This window comes from Anas platyrhynchos, chromosome 12, assembly GCF_047663525.1.
Source record: "Anas platyrhynchos isolate ZD024472 breed Pekin duck chromosome 12, IASCAAS_PekinDuck_T2T, whole genome shotgun sequence".
NCBI lineage: Eukaryota > Metazoa > Chordata > Aves > Anseriformes > Anatidae > Anas > Anas platyrhynchos.
This window is the reverse complement of record NC_092598.1, coordinates 17206069-17218101: the sequence shown is the minus strand read 5'-3', so window position 1 is coordinate 17218101 and position 12033 is coordinate 17206069. Positions and strand designations below refer to the sequence as shown.

The window sequence follows — 12033 nt, the reverse complement described above, 5'->3', positions numbered from 1 at the left end:
AGTGTAAGTACAAATCTGTGGCATATTGGGAAACGAGGGTGGTAACAACTGAGGTCAGTGGCCAGAGTGTTTCAAATAGTCTTGGGAGCAGTGATCAGTTCTTAACCTGCAGCAGATACAATGAATGGAGTTTCAATAAAGAGTGGTGGTGTATGTGCAGGAATGATGCTCTAGTCCTGTTACTTTATAAAATTTGGATACAATCATGGAAATACATGAAGTTTACAAACTGCATGTAGAGAGCTTTCTGTCCTCACCTAGCGAAGCAATTAGAACAGCAGATCTCTTGCTTGCTATTTACTTGTTTAGTAGCATTACCAAGAAGAAAATTAGAAGACAACAAAATCAGTGTTTAAACCATAGCAAGATGGGTTTTTCCAGTCCTTCAAAGAGAGACAAAAGTGATGAAAAAGTATAGCAGTAGGAGTTTCCTCACACTGTTCTTGCAATGCCTCTCTGAAAATGATGTGGAAAATGTGCCAACTGTCTATATTTCATGTCATAAAACATGAGTTGATTTGCCTCATATAAAATTTTATGTTGTAGAGGAACTGTGGAGCATTGTCTCAATTTAGCAAAGAAGGCAGTGAACCACAGAGCTCAAATGTGCTGCTCAAAGTCACACTGCAAATGGGTGAAAGCGAGGACCCAGTCTCTGCTCTAGCAACGCATGGCTATCTTGTTAAAAAGCCTAGTACATGGGCACTGGCACAGTAATTGTGGAGACAACAATATTCATTAACTTCAGGCTGCAATGCATCTTAACTGAAGTTAGCAAAGAACTTTGAGAGGCATCCTGACCTATCCAGAACCACCATCAAAAACCTATGAGGAGAAAATAATGCTGCTAGGCTGAACGTCAGGGCTTTGAACACAAAACCCTAACTGCCCTCAGCTACAGGCTGACAAATCCCTCTATGGCACACACTGAAGCCAAGACATGTCTTTGCCAAGCAGTGTCAAACTCCAATGCCTCCACACGTCAGCCCAAGGGCAGTCAGTGGCCCGTTGAGGTAGGCTGGCTAGAGGAGAGCAGGAATGAGGTGTTCAGAGCTGACATGCTGCAGAGTGGATTCTTGGATTCTTGTTCTTCTGCAGGAACCAATCCTGCTCCCCCCCCCCCCCCCACACACACATTGAAGAGTCAGTTCATACAGTGCCGTGATAGGAGGACTACAGCATGAAAATCCAAAGCTCCTCCCAGAAACAGACTTTTCATCACCAAGCTCAGTACATTCTCCTTCTTGGTCACACTTTATGAATTGTGAGACAGGAGGGAAGAAACTAAAGTCCTCCATTCATTTCTTTCCTCTCAGTACATCTAACAACATGTGCTCCTCAGGGACGCCAGGCCTGTGAATCCTACCAAGCTTAGTTATGAGACACATTGAAGTGCACAGCTCAGCCAAGATGACAGCTGCCATAGACACATGAAACTGCACTCATTGTAGCTTTATGAACCAAACCTTAGGTACATACAGTATATTGAATGCCTAATTATAGAGGTGGAATTAGGGGGAGATTTAGCCACCTCTCCTTTACTTTTTTCGATCTAGTACTATGTTCCATTAGCAACAATTAAGCCAATAGTTAAATACACCAAACTTCTCCATTGTATTGGCTGCAGACAACCAGAGGTTCGTTAATCAAGAGGGAGGAGCGGCTGAAGGAGCTGGGCTTGTTCAGCCTGGAGAGGAGGAGGCTCAGGGGCGACCTTATTGCTCTCTACAGATACCTTAAAGGAGGCTGTAGTGAGGTGGGGGTTGGCCTGTTCTCCCACGTGCCTGGTGACAGGACGAGGGGGAATGGGCTTAAGTTGCGCCAGGGGAGTTTTAGGTTAGATGTTAGGAAGAACTTCTTTACCGAAAGGGTTGTTAGACACTGGAACGGGCTGCCCAGGGAGGTGGTGGAGTCACCATCCCTGGAAGTCTTTAAAAGACATTTAGATGTAGAGCTTAGGGATATGGTTTAGTGGGGACTGTTAGCGTTAGGTCAGAGGTTGGACTCGATGATCTTGAGGTCTCTTCCAACCTAGAAATTCTGTGATTCTGTGAAATGAGTGGGTGCATCATCCTGCAGGAGGACAAATGTTTCTGTTGAAAACATTTTGATAGCTTCAATCGACTTTACAACTTTTTGTGCAGACAAAAGTGAATTCTCTAGGATAAGGAGCCTGACTGACTGCTATCATCTCCAAGAGGTGAGATCTCTACACAAAGACCAACCAAAGATGAAACTATTTATATTCCCAAAGAGATGAATATTTTCATGAGATGTATGTTAGCATGGGATGCATTAGGTAATTTGCTCTAACTCAGACCCAGCCCTGAAATTAGTCAGTGCTCTTACTTTGCTCTTTCAAAACACCTGTTATGTGATTAAATGGGTTGACACTTAGTTTTGTTTTTCTCTCTCTCTCTATGTATATATATATATGTGTGTGTGTGTATATATATATGTTTGGGAGAAGGGAATAGGTCAGCATCTGTGTTTCAGACTACCATTTCTACTTTTCACCTCCTGCAATATGCAAGCTTCTGAAAGAACAGATCATGCTCAGTTTTCAACCCAGATTATCAGCAAAACCACACAGTTACACCTCATTGCTTCAAGAGTAGATGCAACGTCTTATAGAGAGAAGTCCAGTATCCTATTATTCAAAGCCAGAGTGAGTGTTCTTAATCAGTTTGTAAATTACAGTAAAAATCAATAGACAGCTTTCAGAAAAAAAAGTTTATCTTATGTTAGTGTATTAAACTATTTCTAGGCTTTAAATTGTGCATGGGTTGTGAAACCACAAACGCATTTTATAGGTTAAAAAATTCCTTACAATTTTTTCATGATTTCTTTTTAATAAATCATAGTCTTTTTAATAAATCATAGTCTAGTTCAAGTATTTTCTTACCCACTTGTTTTGTATATAAAAATAAGACAGCTGGCAAACAGAGCATGTAAATTTTAGTTTGTAGCCCAATTTCTAGTATGTGAAAGCAGATTCTGACAATAGTACCAGAGACTTGAAATTGAGCATGGATACCTACACATGAATTGGTACCAGATCAGTATTTTTTTCCCCATTTGTTCATTTGCTAGACTCAATTTGATATACATGGCAAAATCTCAGAAATGACAAGGGCGAAAACATTTTTCATACACGCAAACCAACTATCCAACCTCAGCCTACTAGGAAATGTGGTTGCAAAAATGTTGTGAGCTCCAATAACTTAGTAATCCCATAAAACAGAGCAGCAATTCTGCTGCCAGATTTTACTAATTCTAGAACCAAGAAAAAATATTTGAACCAATTTGTTAAAAGTGGATCCAGTTCTTCCAGCTTAAGTGGGTAAGATAATAGTAATAGTATAATTTATCAGTATAATTTATCAGGTGCATTTCATGTGGATGCAAGCTTCTGACTTCAACACCTGTGTTTGGTCTATCTGTGGAATGCATCCCATAGTTATAAGAGATCTTACTGCAGATTATAGGAAGTGCCTGATTTATTCTTCCAGGGGAGCACATGAACTTCTGTGCTTCTAATGATGGGGAAAAAAAAAAATTGAAAGATCAAATCAAATCAAAAAAATGAAGAAAGAAAGACATGCCTCTGAGGAGAGAAGGTCCAAATAATCTTGCATTTGAATGAAACTTCCCAGTAAAAATATTTTAGTCCACTGCTATTAGAAGTTATTAGAACTGAGATAATGAATCCAGTAAAACACTGCTGCCTACGGCACCAAGAAGTCCATGGAGCACCATGAAAGCTGCTGGAAACCGGCTGCTGTAGGCAAGGTCTGTACCACCACTGGAGCTTGGCTACAACAGAGGCATGCATTGGTTTTCCTGCGCTGGACAAGCATACCCAAGACTGGGGTGCCAGTTGCAACCACTGCAGGAAAGGAAAGCCAGTATCCATGCTGTTTGAAAATGTCTATTTCCACACAAGAAACCTGCAAAATACATTTATATTCAGGAGCTGCAGATATCCTATGTTATCAACTGACTTCTTTTGCACCTTTAAGCTGCCCTTTTCTATTCCAAGTTTTTTTTCCTCCCCTCAGTTCTTTCCCACCTCCTGCTCCCTCTCCCCCAGTTAATATGTTGCATCTTATTTCATGCTGTGACACTATTAGTGGAACCTAATCTCCTTGCTGAAGTAGACTATTAGTGTTGGTTGGGGCCACTTATGAGGTCATACACTCACACAGCACTTATCTGAAGTAAATGCCTTGTAACTAATCAGGAGAAGGTAATGTGCCGTCACCTTGCCCACAGATCCCCAGCACCCAAATTCCACTCATTTACAGTGAGACAAACCCTGAGCAGCCCAAGCTTTGGTGTTTTTTTTTTGTTGTTTTGTTTTTACATGACAGAAGCCGTAGCCCTTAAGTGACTAGGATGGAATGAGAAGGGAATAAACAATTAGACAGGGCTGCTGGAACAAATCCTCCTGTTTCATTTTTCTTCTTCACTTGTCTCAGCGGGAGTAGTTTTACCTCCTATTGACACCCATTGTGCTCTTGGCTGCTTGCTATGATGCAGCTGTTTTTTTAATGCCTATCAACCCTCTGCCTTTTTACGACACAAAGGTGACTTGTTAATACAAATGTTGTTGAAACCTTAATAACAATGAGCCCCAGTTTTGATCAATGATATTGCACCTTGGCAGGGAATGTATCAATGCTTATGGATTCATTTAAAAGTCATCTGCGCTGGGTTGCTGTTTTCTTATTTTATAAATCTACACATAAGAAATATGCCCGCAGTGTTAGACTGACATTTCTAACTCTACTGGGTGCAGTAATACAGTATTATAGTTCTACTGTTTCCTGTGATACCTAGTTACTCTCTTATCTACCATCTGCTCCAGAGACTACATTTAAACAGAAACTCACTCCACCAATGAAAACCTCAAACCCCAATTACATTCAGTCCTCTTAAAAAGGTACATTGATTCACCTGTTCTTCTCCAAAGGTGCTCCCAAGGCAGTACAAAAAACCACATGATTCTCAGTGTCCTTTGTTCTGTTATCAAACCCTCAGACCAAACAAAATGTTGTCACCACCCAAGCCCCAGCTGAACTGTCACTGCATTTACTAAGCAGTGTGATAATGCCATTTCAGAAAGGACATTATCCATCAAAGTTGCGTATGGGAATGGTCACACCTCAAAAGGCCATTGTGCTCTAGAGAAAATTACAGTCATCAAAAGTGAGACTGTTTTTTCTTTACGTTATGGCATCATTACATGGATGTTGGTCTACTCACAGCAACAGAGGTATGCTAGTGCAATGTGATATTAGGTGACAAGCAGATCAGGAATAAAGAAATTTAGTCAAGAGACCCATGTACGTAAATGACAGTAGTGTGCATAATCCCTAGAAGACTGCCATTTTCAGATGGGAAATCAGCCTGAGCAAACTTTGTTCCTCAAATATTATTAGTTCTTGATTACGATATTCTACGGCATTTCCTACTTCATCCATTAAGCCAGAGACACTGGCATTGGACAATACAGGGATTGGTTTGCCCAAGAGAATAAAATCGTTTGGTGTTCAAAACATAAAAGCTGAATCATTCAGAAAGTGAGCTACACAGCTATTGTAATTCGAAGTAGTGAACTATGTAACACAGCTGCTTTATGCTTTGAAAACTATTTCCAGTGTTCCAGTGTCATATATTCTTCACTACAGATCATTACCCTTGCATTAAACTAATCAACATTACAAATTTAAGTTAATCTAGCAAACAGACTGTTTCTTATTATAAAATTATTAGGTTGTATTACACTGTTTTAAAAATCCGCATAGGGATTAGCTGGAATTGACAAGTGACAACCACAAAAGCAGGAATAGCTTCTAATACCTGATTTAGAAGTAGAAGTTTTTAGATTTTGTACCTCTGTATTGTTAACAATAGGGTCTTTTTTGGACCTTTGGTTTATGCCAGGACTGTGAGTCACTGAATATTTTATGGTGTTCAATGAACTACAGTATGAGTCATTCATCAGTTTTCAAGTATTTTTGGAATTGTGTTATTTTGCTTAAAATTGCAGAAAATCAAATAGCAGAAGTGATAAAAAATGCAGCATTGTAGACTTAATAAGATCATGTGATGGAATCAGAGCATATATACATCAGCAGAAAAATTAATTTAAGCAAAAATTAGGTCTCAAAAGGAAACAAGGGATTCAACAATGAATTGTTAGAGCGTTATTGTATTCTGAGCAGGATCCATTTTACTGGAGCTAGTTATAGTTGCCAAAAAGTTCTTGCCTCAGATGCAGTCCGTGCTTACAATACTTATTTCCATACTCTGCTGCAGCCTACCATTTCTACAACATCCTGCAGACATTCATGATTTTTATGACTACTAACTGATTAAGAGCTCGATCATAGGAACATCAGATACCATACAAAATGCACGATTCAAAGCTAATTAAAGTTGGTGAAGTCAGCAAAGAAAAAAAATCAGCTTGGAAAGAGTCAGTCCTACTATAGATTAGGATAGAGAGAACTACTGCCTAGTGCTAAAGAGTGCTTATTCCTAGATTCATCTAGATTTATTTTTTTTGTCCTTTTTGGTTTGTTTTAAAGAAAGTTTAAAGCTACTATATATCATAAACAAGAGCTTCAGCATAAGGATCTGAATCATCAACATCACTGGAAGACAGGGAAAATAAATGCTTTATACAAGTCACATGAAGAGCAGTGGCAGAGCTCAGAGCTCACAACCTTGTGTTTATGATGACCATCCAACACTGCTTTTCACAAAGGTTCAAGCTAAATGACATTTAGTCATGGTTCTCTTAAGCAGACATCAGTTTTGGCTTTTAAGAAAGGCTGAACTAAAGCCATTTGGATTGGAGAAATAATGGAAAGGATTGTGTCAAAATCTGGAAGTTTTTCCTCTATTGAGAGCCAATGTTCTTGTGTCACAAGACTTTGCCTGAAAGAGAAAGTTTTCTCAGATGCATGACTGTGTTGACACTCTTATTCTTGATCGAGAGTGGCTTTTCATTTTTATTTTTTTTAAACCCCTTACTAAGCAGTATAAACTATGTCAAATAAGAAAGAGCTCATGGGGCTTTTTTGGATAGAACTAACAAATCTACACTTTAGTGAATTCTGAACAAACCTCCCCTGAATACACAAGATCTTACAGAGTAAGAAGTTCACCAATTCTCAAATTAAAGCTTGGTCATTTGGATATCACCTGCAATGGGAGCAAAAGATAACAATCAAGCTAATTGCAATGTCCTTCACTGTTATCAAACAGTGATGGGGAGAGGGAACTGCTTTTTCTAACTTCAAACTATGGCAGAGACAGTAACTTACATCCAGCTTTTCCAAAAGGATTTCAATACCTTTTTCTATTGCATATCACCAAATCAGCTACTAATGAAGGGTGTCATGCAAGTGATGAACATCTCTCTGTCCATACAATTATTAAGAGAGCTGCATACAGACTAAAGCCTTCAGAAACTCAGAGCTCAAGAGACTTGCCACAGCTTTTAGTCCAAAACTGTCCTAAGACAATAGGTATTATTAACACCAGAAAGATTATTTATTTATTTATTTAAAATAAAATACTTGGTCAGAATACTATGACTTGTCAAAGCCAAAGAAGAATAGGTCCTCAGTTCAAATGAGACAAGGTTAGGGTCAAATATTCTAGTGGTAATGGAAGGTGTTCAAAGCAGAGAACCATTCAATGTAGAATGTCTCTGTGTCTTCATTGACCTGATAAGACTGTATACAACAAGGTGTAAATCAAGTGTATTTGTAAGTAAATGGTAACATGACAATAATTATACTAATTTTTATGAAAAATTCTCTAAGAACTCTAATTGTCTTGACACAGAAACATTGTCTTTGGAAAAAAATCTCACACAGCTTCAGTATTATTGCATTTAACTGAAGATACTGAGGGAAAGGGTTTGTCTGTCACTAGAAAATCTGCAATAGTTAAGATTGTTGCTTGGACTTCAAACTCCTTCCTGTCATGCATGAATGACAGGTGACAGTTGCAGTAGTTCTGTTCTCCTTTTTTGGAAAATTTGAATTGTGCTCCCCCAGAGAAAGAGCTGGCTGCCCACCCACATTCACAGCTACAATAAGTAGGCCTTCTACAAGCTTCCTTACCACAGTTCTTGTTTGGAGGTAATTCTCCCATTTTAAGTTTTAGAAAAATGGCTGCTTAAAAATCAAGAGGCTAACAATAAAGGGTGGGGGGAGTACTGCTTCTAGTGCTACTAAATCGATAGACAGCATGCATTCAATAGGTTTTTATCAAATGGTAAAAAAAAAGAAAAAAGTTATCATGCAAAGACAAAGCATATATCTTTTGTTAACAGTTTTAGAAGAAAGGTTGCCTAGATTTTTGCTGACATTTTTTTCTCCGAGCGAATCTAACAAAACATTCTCTATTCTGTTACAGCATTTATCTCAGTTGGTCTAGTACATCCTGCAGTCATATCACTCACGCTTGTTTCAGGTATGGGTAACTTTTCCATTAATTATATTCCAAGCACATGTATACATATCAGAGCTGTTGGGATGTCTATTTCTATTAGTTTAACAAGCCCTGGTATTAATGAGATTGCTCTATAATTGAACCTTTTCATGGGTCCCTTGGTGATGAAATTATGCTAATCTGAATTTGCAACCACAAGGCATCCATCATACTTGATCAAATAGTAAACATCAACAGTGATATGCTAGGAGTGTAAATGTGCTGTTAATTATTACAGAAATGAACAAACCCCATTATTTCATCTTTATATTTGTGTGACTTAATAGGATTGGTGAAGACAGAGTGTATCAGACTTCCACTATGTGGCAGCATGGTCCACTTAACAGAGCTTGTAAATATTGTGATATCTCAAAGGCCTAATACACTCTGCGTGCATAAGAGAGAAAAGAACTTAGATATATTTCATCTGCTGTGAGTCACTGTTGTGGGAAACAGAGATACTGATCAGTTACATACCTCTAAAAGAGAAAAAGCATCTGATTTTGCAACTGCTATAATTGTTCACTTCTAAATGTGTGGTTTGTGGATCACCAAGGGTTTTAACTGAGGAACATATATCTCAGAATATCTGCTGTGGGATGATTTATATCAACTTCAAAAAAAAATAATGTTTGTAAGCTTAAGCACATAAGATCTTGTGTACTTACATTTGCAAAAACAGATGGAGTTGCAGAGTGCCTCTGTTCCTGCAGGCATCGCTTACCACCTATGGTCACAGCACACTGAAGAAAAGAAAAAATATCAGGCTATATCATGAATGACAAGAGCAAGAACAGAGCTGTCACAGTGCAGGCATCCAGATTACTATATTTTTTGGACATGGTTTTTATTAGATGCACTGTATTTTATAACTGAGCAACTACTGAATTTCAATGCAAGTTGCTTCTATTGTTTCTTTACTACATACAGAGGTGGACAGAAAATAAAAGATGCCAATACTTGTATTTTGTGTGGCAGCATTTTAGTTCTATAAATCACACCCCCAGTGTGTATTTAGTGCCCAGAGTATTTGTCTACAACCATTGTGCTGCAGAAAAAATATATTAATACAGAGATCCTAGGGTTATCTTGAGCAACAAATATACTTCAATAATGTTAAATACATTGGTGCCAGCTGTTAGGGGCCAGTATATAAAAAACAAACATGATCATTTTATCTTTTTGAATATACTTCACTATTTTGTATATAATTGAGTTTGTTGTGGTAACGATACTAATTCTAGCTTTTAACCACATTTGACTCATGTTTTGCCTTTGCTTTTTCAATATTTAATACAAGTATTTTAACCCAATTTGTGGAAAATGTCCTTTGTAAGCCATCAAACCATGCATTCAATTAACACAAAAATATAGGGATAAATATTCTGCCTTTTCACTATCCATACCATAGAAGAATCATATAATTCAACGAAGGAGTATTCAAAAATGTATTCAATAATTTCCAGACGTAGTTCAAAGTTAGTTCCCAGGACTGATGCAGCCATGGGGCAAAGCAGTATATGGGACTACATATTATTCACTCCAAGCTGATTCTACTGCCACTAAAATCAAGATAAAGTTCCTTCTGGCAGGGCCTATTCCAGTATTTACATTGTCCCTGCAAGAAAGTGGACTACAAAACCTTAGGTTGAGTTAACAAATAAACACACACACAAAAATCAACTATTAGGACAGCTTAGTAGATTTCCAGAAACATTCTCATGGGGTTTCTACTCTTAACACAGTTATTTTAAAATGTTCCCATTTTAAAACTTAAGTCTCAACTCTTTTATATAGATGATGACATTGAAACAAGATGAAAGAGAGTGCACTGCCCCTCTGAGCTCCCAGGCTTATCGTGTATTTATCGACATTCTGTTAATGGCATTTTGCAGCCCCAAGACAGTTTGCCCCAACTTACCTTTATTAAAACTGAATTATTTTGGTATGTATAACAACCATGGTCAGAGTTTCATAATATAGAAACAATACATCAAGAAGTGCAAAAACATATTTAGTCTTGCCATTTCTTCCCTTTTCAACATTTGTCAGAGGAAGCACACAGGGGACTCCTCTCCAGAAAGTGCTGTGTTCTGTTGCTGCCTACTTCAGCTAAACAATATTCAACGAATAGAGCTACCAGAATGTGGCTAAAGCAGACTCTTTTTCTGTACACAGCAGAGCATAGCAGGAATTTACCCAGGCATTTTTTTAAATTAAGAATTGCAAGAGAACATAATTAAAAATACCAAGTAACTTATGCTGGCTATGAAAAAAGTGAAAACTGTCTCTCTCAAGGGTGTTGTACTTCTTTTGTTTTAGCCTCACTGACACCGTACAAGTCAGATGCTGGACCTGATTCTCACCTTACTTAAACTGCCACCAGCGCTCATTTCAGCAGCCTGACTTATTCCAGTTTTAAGCAAGACTAGTGTCAGGGAATTTATTTTTAAGATATTGTTTCCATCCTTCCTTTTTCTTGTTTTAGACAGCATTGCCTAATGTGGTTTCTCTCAGAAGTGCTTTTGTAACTGTCTCCTGCTGAATCAGCAGCCCCTCATACTGGTGGTATCCATGCCAGCTAGATCAGGTTCGCTCTGCTCTGTGCAACCAGCCTTAAACCACACAGAGAAATCCTGTGATTCAGCTGTTAGGAGATCAAAATGTCAAGCGACCTTGAAAATTAGGGTGAGGAGGAGCAAGGTATTCACATCTAGCAAAAAACTAAACAACAAACAAACAAAATAAAACAAGAAACAAAAAATAAAACCAATTCAGGTTTATGTGACTTTACGAATTTGACCATGAAAAGGGTTTACATTTCCTTTGTAGGACCCACAGCTGAGGATCACTGGCATTTACAGTGGCAGACACTGTTCCTAGATGCCTCCCTGAGTCTGCAAAGCCTTACAGTGAAATCAGTAGGCCTTCACACAGAATATTCCTGCCTTCTAGCAAGCTAATGGCGAAATTACTCTAGTGAAAATGGCACTGAAGCAACTAAGAAAATCCATCCTGCAAGCGTGATGACTCTCCACACAAAAATCATGTGCTCGCAGCCCTTTCTCAACTCTTCTTGAGCACAAATACATAGCTTTAAATTTACAGCCTCAGTGAAACATTTCAATCAACTGCACAACATATGCCAAATGCTGTATGAGAACACTCTTGGCTGGTGTTGAACCATGCCATTTTTAAATATTCCTGTTCTGCTCTTGACGTTTTCAGTGCTAGACAACCCGTGTAATCAGTACTCATTGGATCCCATTTGAAAACCTAAATTTTGTATCACCTGACCTTGTCTAATTCCAGTTTCCAGTTACTGAATTTGATTGTTATTTGTTTCTAGATTGAAGATTCCCTTCTCAGTACAGACATCTAATTCTCTAGATCTGTCAGGTAAACTAGAGTAACAACATGTTATCTTAAGTACCATATGATACAAATGCATGGGGTAGCTTTACTCAAAGACAGAAGATTATTGAACTTTCCTATCTTTATTTATAATTATATTCAGTT

The 12033-nt window shown here is 38.2% G+C and overlaps 2 long non-coding RNA genes across 2 annotated transcripts in view; one reads left to right on the top strand and one right to left on the bottom strand.

The window, feature by feature from the left end:
* LOC106016226 (uncharacterized) overlaps positions 1–12033 on the bottom strand; it is a 153569-nt gene that overhangs the window by 59434 nt on the left and 82102 nt on the right. Inside the window, exon 8 of the long non-coding RNA XR_011812375.1 lies at positions 9183–9257. This is a non-coding gene — a long non-coding RNA (uncharacterized lncRNA). The remainder of the gene's footprint in view (positions 1–9182; positions 9258–12033) is intronic.
* The window catches only part of LOC119718126 (uncharacterized), a 32447-nt gene continuing 28493 nt past the window's right edge, over positions 8080–12033 (top strand). Inside the window, exons 1-3 of the long non-coding RNA XR_005268783.2 lie at positions 8080–8162; positions 8440–8496; positions 11864–11913. This is a non-coding gene — a long non-coding RNA (uncharacterized lncRNA). The remainder of the gene's footprint in view (positions 8163–8439; positions 8497–11863; positions 11914–12033) is intronic.